The following is a 10008-nucleotide window of genomic DNA, read 5'->3' as shown; positions in this document are numbered from 1 at the left end:
GTTGTTGTTTGTTTTTTGTTTTTCAAGACAGGGTTTCTCTGTGTATCCTTGGCTGTCCTAGACTCACTTTGTAGACCAGGCTGGCCTCGAACTCACAGAGATCCACCTGCCTCTGCCTCCCAAGTGCTGGGATTAAGGGCGTGGGCCGCCACGCCCAGCCATGTTCCTATGTTTTTAATACCGTTTCTGTCACAGGGCACGCACAACTCTATATTCTCCCATGATGCTATATCACATTCATAAACATCTTTTTAACAGCTTTATAATTTTCTACTAAGTGGAAATACCACACTTCATAATTTTCCAATTGTGTATTCAAATTATTTCTAATTTTCCATATTACGAATAGCTAGACAGTGAACACCACTGTGTACATATTCTACCTCCATCCCTAACTTTTGACTGTAGGCACTTGGTTTAGAGAGTACACTTGGGTGGGGTAACTGGGCAACGGGTAAAAACATCACATAGCTCTCACCATACACTGCCAAGCTGACTTCAAAAGCGCTCTGCCACTGCTAACAGCATACTCGTGCCAACGTTCTCACTGGCGTTTGAAATGGCACCCGTCTTCTCTTTGTTCACTTGGCATTATTTTGAGCACCTTCGGGCTGAGCATCCCCCCTAACTCTGTGTGTTTCCTCTTTCCCTGAAGAGCCTTTTTCTGTGCTTTGAACTTCAGTCTACTAACTCTTTCGGGCTGCCTATCAATTTATGTGCTCTCTCTGTGGGAAAGGTTTTAAAAGCTGTCAGCTGAGCGACTGCAAACATCTCTGGTGCATTCTGCCCCCTCTCCGGATGCTGACCCGGCACTACTTGCTTTATGTGAGTTTCTGCCTGCCTCTCACCTCCCCCAACTTCCATTTTTCGACCTGTTAGTCTCCCCTCCTGAGCTCCACAGAACAACTGTCCCCTCCATATCTTTCTAGCTGCCTTCCCAGCACCTCAAACTTGTCCATAGCTTGATTCTGCATTTCCCTGTAATTTTGTCTCCTCAACCCCAAATTCCCCAATTCCCCCTGAGTGCCTTTGGTTTGGGGTTGTTTGGAGACAGGAAAGAGAAAGTAGAAGCTGGTATTCTTTAAAAAAAATTATTAGTGTGTGTATATATATATATGCACCATGCATGTTACTAGTGCTTGTGAGGTTAAGAAGAGGACATTGGGTCCCCTGGACCTGGAGTTACTGGTGTTTATTAGCTGTCGTGCTGAAATATGCTGCAAGTGAGACATACACCCTGGATTTCAAGGACTTGGTATGAAAAAAAGAAGACAATAATCTCCTATTTTGATTATATGATATGATATTTTCAATACGTTAAGTAAATATACTATTTAATTAATAATCATCTACTTCTGAATGTGTTGGCATGGCAACTGGAATTTGCAGAGTTGCGCAGGCTGCCCTTACTCTGCTTGTACCGGATGGTTCTGGTCGAGACTGTCCAGCAAAGGAGCCAGTGATGACCCGGTGGGTGTGAGTACCAAGCTCCTGGGGATGTGGGTCAGGCAAAGTACCCACTGGATGCCTGAAGACTCATCCAGCGCCAGCCTCTCCGACATAAAGCAGAGCAACACATTTACTGGAAAAATTCCTTCAAGCCTGACTTGCTTCTGAGTAGGAGCTTAGCTTCCTGGAGTTGGTCCTGCATATAACTCCAAGGACTACCCTAGCTTTCTATTTCCTCCCAGCTCACAGGTCAGTTCTGCACCACTCCTCTTGAACCAGGTCCTGGCCCACATTAGGTTCCTTTCCAGGAGGCTGGAGGTGCCTTTCCTCTTGTCTGGAGTACCCCTTCCCACCCAACTGAGTTTAGTCTCAGCCCACCTACAAGCTGGCTGGGCATGAAGATGTAGGTGGACTCACCCTAAGCCTGGGCCTCCTTCCATTTTATGCACGTTTTGTGCTCCATGCCTAACCTTCTCATCTACTGATGGAGGACTAGAAAGGGAAGAGAAGGAGGTGAGGTGGGGCACAAGCACACTCCATCAGGCTGCCTTTTTCTGTCAGTTCTCATTCCTGTGCCCAGCTGAGCCACGGGAGGGCAGAGACCAGGCCCATCTGCCTGTGCGCGCCCTGCCCCTCCCTCCAGCCTAGCTGACTCCACCTCTCCCAGGTCCTGGCTAGGATCCTAAGGCTCCAGGCAAGTGGGGGAAGGGGAGCCACTCCTACTTTCCCAGCAACTGCCACTGCCTCTTCCTGTTTTGCTAAAACTCTGGCTCTAGACCCAAGTGGGAGGAGGGGGGGACATTGCCTGTAGCTCCTGCGCCCCAAAGGTCAACCTGGCTCCCTTGGCCCTCTTAGCTGGTTATTTATAGCCCCCTAGGCCCTGCCGAGGAGCTGGCCTTCTCCTTCCTCAAATGTCAGCAGCTGTGGCCATTGCCCCAGGGATGCAACCAGATGCACAGATCACTCCAGATGTGCAATGCCACATTTTGGAGAAGGGGCCAGGTCCCTTCTGCGTCTCAAATGGTGTCCCATGAATCTGGCTCCCCTCAAGGCCAAGAAAATCCCTGAGGATCTCAGGAGGATCAGAAATGTTGAGCTAGTGTTTCTGTTTCCCTAACCCTGCTAGGCTACCTTGTGTACCCCAGAAGGGTATTGGAGTAAAGACCCTACACGCCCAACTTGATTCACTTGCAAAAATTGGGTCAGTCCTCATCAGAGACTGAGTGTCTGTGAGGAAGACACAGACCGAGGGAGACAGATGAGACAAGAGGCATTCTTCTGTTCCTGACATTGGCTCCACACTCCAGCCCTAACAACACACAGCATGCGTCAGGCATTGTGCTCAGCACTGCATGTCCTGAGCTCCTCAGCCTCCCCGCAGCCCTAATATGGCAGCACTGTTGGCCCTTGTCTGCAGTGGGGGAGCCCAGCCTCCTCCAGGTTAAACAATATGCCTTACATACCGGGGAAGAGACCAAGTCAAGCCCAGGCCTCCAAACCTTCACTCTTAGCCACAGTGAAATACCTCTAGGTCTTTCCATTCCATTCCACGTGTCTTCAAGGCCCCTGACCACAGGGCTCCCAAAGGGCAGAGGTGTTGTCTATATGAAGCCTCCCCTGTCCTCTTCCTTGACCCTTGGGCCCAGCAGGAGAAGGGGATCTGGCAGAGCAGAGAAGGCTAGACTCACTATTAAGCCTCCCTCCAATAGCCAGGACCCAAGGGGCAAGTGAAAACAGAATCCCTTCTCTGCTCCAGCCCGCGGGAGCCTGATGACTTGGTGGAGCCCTTTCCAGCTGGGAGCGCTGGGGTTTCTGTACCTCATGACCTCCTCTCTAGCCCATGATGTTGGTGTCCCTTGTTGGGCACTCGTCCGAGATCCAGGTCTCTTCCTAGATTGTACTGTGTTTTCCCTGGGGATGATGGCTGCTTATCCTGCCTCTGTGAGGCTACCCTGAAGTATGCAACAGTCATTTTCCTGTGAGCAGCTGAAGAGGAGTGTCTACTTGGGTGAGGTGTCTGATGAGCTTAATATGGACACCCTTATTTTCATCCCAGTTTGGTCATCATTCCCCCCTGACCTTTAAACTCCATGAGCTGCAGTGGGGGGCAGGGGAGTGCACATCTTTAGTCCCAGCTCTCTGGAGGCAGAGGCAGGCAGATCTCTCTGAGTTTGAGGCCAGCCTGGTCTACAGAGTGAGTTCCAAGACAGCCAGGGCTACACAGAGAGACCTGAAAAAAAAAAAAAAAAACAACAAATAAACAAACAAACCCCACGATCTCCTTGCTGCATCATACAAACATAAATCAAATTCATTTTAGAAGAAACTTCTAGAGGTGGGGGAAGAGAGTGCACCCCCACTAGCCCCATTTCTCTTCTCTCCCCTGACATTCTGAGGCCATAACCCACAAAGAGGAGATCAGTACAGAATGCGCTCCTTCTCCAACCAATGCAACCACTAGAAAACAGAGGGTCACTCTGAGAGCTATGACAAGTCCAATGTCAAGCAGGCCAGTAGGTGGACCACGGTGTCCTGTAGGGGTCCACTGGAGCGAGTAATTGCGAACTGGATGCAGAAAGGCATTTTGCAACTCAGATGAATTTCTTCTCCTGATTAGAGTATGGCCCAGTGAGTGGCTGCCTCGCTGACAGTAATCGCTGTTGGCACTGGTGGCCGGGGCTGGGCTGCGCTGGCCTGGGGAAGGAGTACTGACCTAGAAAGCAGAAGGTGCAGGAGTCCTCTGCTTGCCCCACCACTCATTTTTAACCATGTCACTGCTGGCCAGCCAACTCCCATCGTGCCTCAGTTTCCTCTCCTGCAAGGAGTGGTGTGGATTAGATCAGGGAGCCCCCAAATAGAACCATAGCTTCCAATAACCCGAGAGTTTCGGAGCATACAAGGGAGACTAGGAGTGTTTCGTAGCTTTAAGGTCATGTCCAGTCAGGGGGCTTTGTACACTAGATGACCTTGTAACTCTCCTGTAGCTCAAAGAAGCAGATTTTAGTAAATAGAATAGTCACACTACCAAGTTTTGTTGTTCTGGGGCTTGCTTTATCAGAGGGCGGGTAGGAGATAATTTATTTTGTCATCATCCTTACCCGAGATTGTTATTATTTTATTGCTGCATTTTTTGCCCTGAGGATGGGGTGGTGCCCCATCTGCTTCTTGGTGAAGGAGATCCTGGCCTCTGGGGTCCTGGCTCACCTCAGGGGGTGGGGGTGGGATGGGGGGACAGGGGTGGGGCTGGGAGAGCAGAGGAGGGAGGGAGGGGTGGGAAGGACCTTCTCTGGTGGGTGGGTCCTCTTGGCAGGGGTGACTGGAGTTTGGCTAGATGAGCTTTGGCACCAGTTTCTGGGCTGAGAGTCTCTTCCCCCACCCACCTTCCTCCCTCACTTTCCCAGCTTAGCTGCTCAGCCTGGGGACTGCCCCTTCCTGACTTCCTGCGCAGGCTCCCTCCAGCCCTTGCCAACCTCGTTCTTGAGCCTCGCTAATCTGTTTGCCACCCCTCAGTTTCCTAGCCTCGCCCTTGCACATGCCATTCTCCCTACCTGGAATGCCACCCCCCCCCCCCCCCCCCCCTCCGCCTACACCCCCCCCCCCCCAGCTGCCCCGCTTTGCTCTCCTGCACTGATTCACACTTCTGGGCTCCGTCAAAACCCAGCTCAGCTCAGGACTTTCCTCCATCCAGGCTTCTTCCAGCTCTGATCTCTTCAAGTTGAAAGCCTCTCTCCTCTCTGCCACCTACGTATACCCCCCGCCCCCCTCCCCCCCCATCCACACTCGGGATAACAGGATGGCGAAGTGACTTTAGACCCAGAGAAAAGGAGCAATGACCCAAAGCAACGCGCTCATGCGGTAGAGAGGAAACTGAGGCCAAAGAGGCCGTGCCTGAGCCCAGATCATGTGGACCAAGAGATATTTCAAATAGCTGGCTTTGCGAGAGGTTTTCAAGTATGCTGTGTTTGCTTGGCTTCCTCAGCCCATTGTGTTTTGTTTTTGTATTTAATGTTCTTCATCTCCACATTCCAGTGTGTGTGTTTGTGTGTGTGTGTGTGTGTGTGTGTGTGTGTGTGTGTGTGTGTGTGTGTGTCCAGGAACTACAGTAAACAAGTATAATAGCTCTTACACTTTGGTGACAAAGGTTCTAAGGCTAACGCTGACACTGTTCAAGCCACCCAAGGACACAAATCACAGGACGGTGGTATGAACGTTTGCACATATTACTCATGCGATTTCTGACAAGCCGTGTGAAGTAGGTAGCCGAGATCTTGCCATTTTACAGAGCAGGAAACTGAGACTTGGGCAGCACCCAAGAAGTTCCTGCCTGAGCCGACCTTGAACTTAAACGTCCCTGCTCTCAGCCTGGGATCCTAATTCCCACACTGCTTCTCTCCCGGCTCTTCTGCTCCTTGTCAAAGCATGACCTCTGCCGAAGTTTGCATTGATTTCATCTTTTCCTCGGGGGTTGAAGAGACTGTCCCTAGCTTCCTGCCCCTCCCCATCCTGTGCCAGCGCTTTCTCCCTGTGTCTCCCCACCACGCTGCAGGCACACAAACACACATGTATATTCAAAACTGCAGGTGTCTAGGGCAACAGACCACAGGAGAAACCACATCACCTTTGTTGACTCTGGAGGGGGGGGGTGAAGGGACGAGGAAAGAGAGCGGGGTAGTTCCCAGCCTGTCCTATTCCCCACCTTGGCTTTCCCAGCCTGAACTATCCGGACTGGTAACCATGGCTGCAGTGTCTTTGTAATCCCACCCACCCCCCAACACACACACACAACTCTATCTTGTCTCAGACCTTGAACTCATAGAACGGGGGCTGCCTGTGTGCTTGCACCCCAAAGCCACACCCCCAACCCTACCCAAAGTGTTCACACAGCCTGTCGGTCCTGCCTGTGCAGTGTAACAGAGAAAGATGGAGGACAAAGATGAGTCCACGCGGCTGGCTTCAGTGAGGCGGGAAACTGGTTATCTGTAGTAACATAAAGAGATCAACAGAAACCTCAAGTAACCAGGCTACACCAGTGCATGAGAGCCTGGCATAACTTCTTGGCCATTTGGACCTGCTGACCTGCTAGAGAAATTACATAGGCCCTAAGTCAGACGCACTGGGGTCAAGCCACTCGCTGGCTCTGTGGCATTGGTCAAATGGATTCCTCTTTTCTGAACTCTAGTTTGCTAAGACAATGGTGTAATAGTGACATAGAAGCGAAAAGGCCCCGGAACAGCACAGAATACACAGAAAGTACTTAATAAAACCTGTTACTCTCCTTCCTCCCTCCTTTGTGCTCTCTCTCTCTCTCTTTCTCTCTCTCTCTCCCTCCCTCCCTTTCCCTCTCTCTCTCTCTCCCCCCTCCTCTCATTTGTTTGTTTTTAAGACAAGCCTGTCCTGTAGATCAGGCCAGCCTTGAACTCACAGAGCTCCACCTGCCTCTGCCTCCTGAGTGCTGGGATCAAAGGCGTGAACCACCACTGCCTGGCTTCTTCCCTTTGAGATTTATTTATTTATTTAAATACATTTTTAATAGATTTTTATTTATTTATTCTCTTTGAGATTTTTTTTTAAATTTTATGTGTATATGTGTGTGTGCGTGTGTATTTGTCTAGAGTACTCACAGAGGACAAAAGAGGGTGTCTGAGCCCCTCGGCCTGGACTTACAGGTAGTTGTGAGCCCTCTGAATGGTTCTGGGGACTGAACTCAGTTCTCTGCAAGGATACTGAGCACTCTTAACTGCTGAACTCTCTCTCTCTCTCTCTCTCTCTCTCTCTCTCTCTCTCTCTGGACCCTTATTACTTTTATTTTATTTGGGTGTGTGTGTGCGTGAGTACGTGTGTGTGTGTGTGTGTGTGTGTGTGTGTGTGTGTGTGTGTGTGTGTTTGGTGTTTGGGGATGTGTGGGAGCACAGGTATACAGGTGCATATGGAGGTCTAAAGTGGCCATGAAATGTCTCCCTTACTTGCTTCTCCATTTCACTTTTATTTATTGAGGCAGGGTCTCTTGTTGAACACAGAGCTAGCCAGCTTCACGAAGCCCCTCCCCCCAGGAAGCCTGTCTCTGCTTCCAGAGTGCCAGGATTACAGACAGCTACCACACCTGCCAGCATTTACACAGATAGTGGGGATTCGAACTGTGGTCCTCCTCACGCCTGTACTGAACCATCCCATCATCTCCCAGGCCTGTTCCTTCTACTTCTTAGTTCTACTCCCAGGAAACGCTTTCTTTGGAGCTGAGGACTTAACCTCCCTTGTTACTCTGAAAGTCCAAACATAGTTGGCATTTGATTTTAGGCTCAACCTAATTCCACGCGGAGCTGTCCCCTGAGGTCTCCTGGGGGACTTGGAGAATGAGCGCACTCTGATTGGCTTTGTGAGGCACGTGTGAGAGTAAGTGCTGGTTAGGGGAAGACTTGTAGCTGCTGCCAGCATGTGGGGCAGGCTGGCTTGGGTGTGGTCCCAAGTGCCCTGACACACTCACTCAATACCTTTCTGCAACTTTGAAGCCTGACCTTAAGTAGGCTCCCAGTAGTATTTGTTGAATGAGCAAATGGCCTGTGAATTGTTAAGCAATTTCGGTCAGGTTTCTTCTTCTTTATGGATCATACTCTGTTTATGAGCCGAACAAGGATTATTAAGAATAAGAGATCTGGAGCTGGGCGTGGTGGCGCACGCCTTTAATCCCAGCACTCAGGAGGCAGAGGCAGGCGGATCGCTGTGAGTTCGAGGCCAGCCTGGTCTACAAAGTGAGTCTAGGATAGTCAAGGCAACACAGAGAAACCCTGTCTCGAAAAACCAAAAAATTTTAAAAATTAAAAAAAGAAAAAAGAATAAGAGATCTGGAGGCTAGAGAGATGGCCCAATGGTTGAGAGAGCTTGCTGTTCTTGCTGAGGACCTGGGTTCAGTCCCTAACACCCACGTGACGGCTCACAACCATTGGTAGATCCATCACATCTGACAAACTCTCCTGGTTCTAGGAAAAGACACACTCTACAGTCCTCTCTAAACACCGTACATTCATGTAGTATGCACGCAGACCAAACACCCATATGCATAATATAAAATAAGCAAAAATTTTTTACAAAAGAATTATGATAATTTGTCCAAAGTCTAGAATCGAGCTATTTCATAACTGCTTGGTAAAAGGAAAGAGAGACATGTAGGCCCTGAGTCAAAGGAAAGCAAAAAGGCTATCTGCAGGCTACTTGTTGTCCAAAGGCTCCGGGGAGCTTTGAAAAACCCAAGGCAGAATGTATGGAACCAGTCTCCCCACCCCCTTTTTATGTTTTGTTTTGTTTTGTTTGGAACAGGATTTCTCTGTGTGGCCCTGACTGTCCTGGACTCCCTTTGTAGGCCAGCCTGGCCTTGAACTCACAGAGATCTGCCTGCCTCTGTCCCTGGGATTGAAGGCGTGCGCCACCACCACCAGGCTCAGGGCTGGGCTCTTATACCTAGTGTTCAGCTGAGCAGGCCCTGAGAAGTCTGAACTCAAGAACTCTCTAGAAACCTCCCATGGTAACCACCACAGCAAGAAGGAGGCAGCCTGCATTTTTCTGTCTTATATCCCTAGGGTTCCTGGAGGCTAACGTATGCCACTAGGGACCATGGGACTTAGAAACTGGGCTTGGGAATCCACTGTGGGTGGAGTCGGGGCTGTTGGAGTCATACGTCTATCTGACAGGCAGAAGGAGGGACCCAGTTCGGCATCCCAGACACATACTGCGCATGCCGCTTTCCTCTCTGCCTACACTTTGCCGGCAGTGAGTCCTGTTGTGTTAGGGACTGTGCCCACAGCCAGCCAGCAGCACATCTTTATCCCAGGCGTTCAGAAGTCAGCCCCTGACCCTTGCATCTGACCTCTGCCCTCCCACCCACCTGCCCCCCATCTGAGAGGAGTTTTAGGGCGAGGCGGGGAGGGCTACAGTGCAAGGCCAATCAATCGGTGATTACACTAAAGAGAAAAGGCAGATTCACAAACAAACACAAGAATACTGCACCGAAGAAATGAACAGAGGCTCAAATCCAGCACGGAAACAGCTATAGGAAAGGAAAACAGGAATGTGTGTGTGGGGGGGGCAACGTGTGATTTCGGGAGGAGGGAAATAACGAGAGACTGGGGGAGGGGGGGTCTTCTGTAAACAGTGGGTCTTCTGAAGCTACAGGCCTCAAGGGAAGGTTCCATCGATGAGTAAAAATGTCTTGCAGAGAGGGTAAATCACTGGGCAGAGGGTTGTTGGAGCCGCTCAGCTGGAGGGTGATCCTTGAAGGCCATGAGTATCTGTCTGAGTCCTGTGCAAAGCACTCTGGGAAATGCACCCATGGCTGAGGTAGTGCTTGTGGGGGGCGGTGGGGGGGGGGGGGGAAGAGATGGCTACTACTACATTAGATGGGTGAAGGTCAGCGAGTGGAGAAGAAGCAACAGTCCTGGAATGGAGTCCTTCACGGAAAAGGCAAAGTCCTTCCGGCCACGGGAATCACGAAACACTTCAAAGGAGGTGGAATCGAGAAGTAAAGGGACCTCAGCAGGCAGCGAAAAGGGCATGAGGGGGTTGGGGGGC

The sequence above is a fragment of the Acomys russatus genome, chromosome 17 (genome assembly GCF_903995435.1).
Source record: "Acomys russatus chromosome 17, mAcoRus1.1, whole genome shotgun sequence".
Lineage (NCBI taxonomy): Eukaryota > Metazoa > Chordata > Mammalia > Rodentia > Muridae > Acomys > Acomys russatus.
This window is presented reverse-complemented; position numbering follows the sequence as displayed.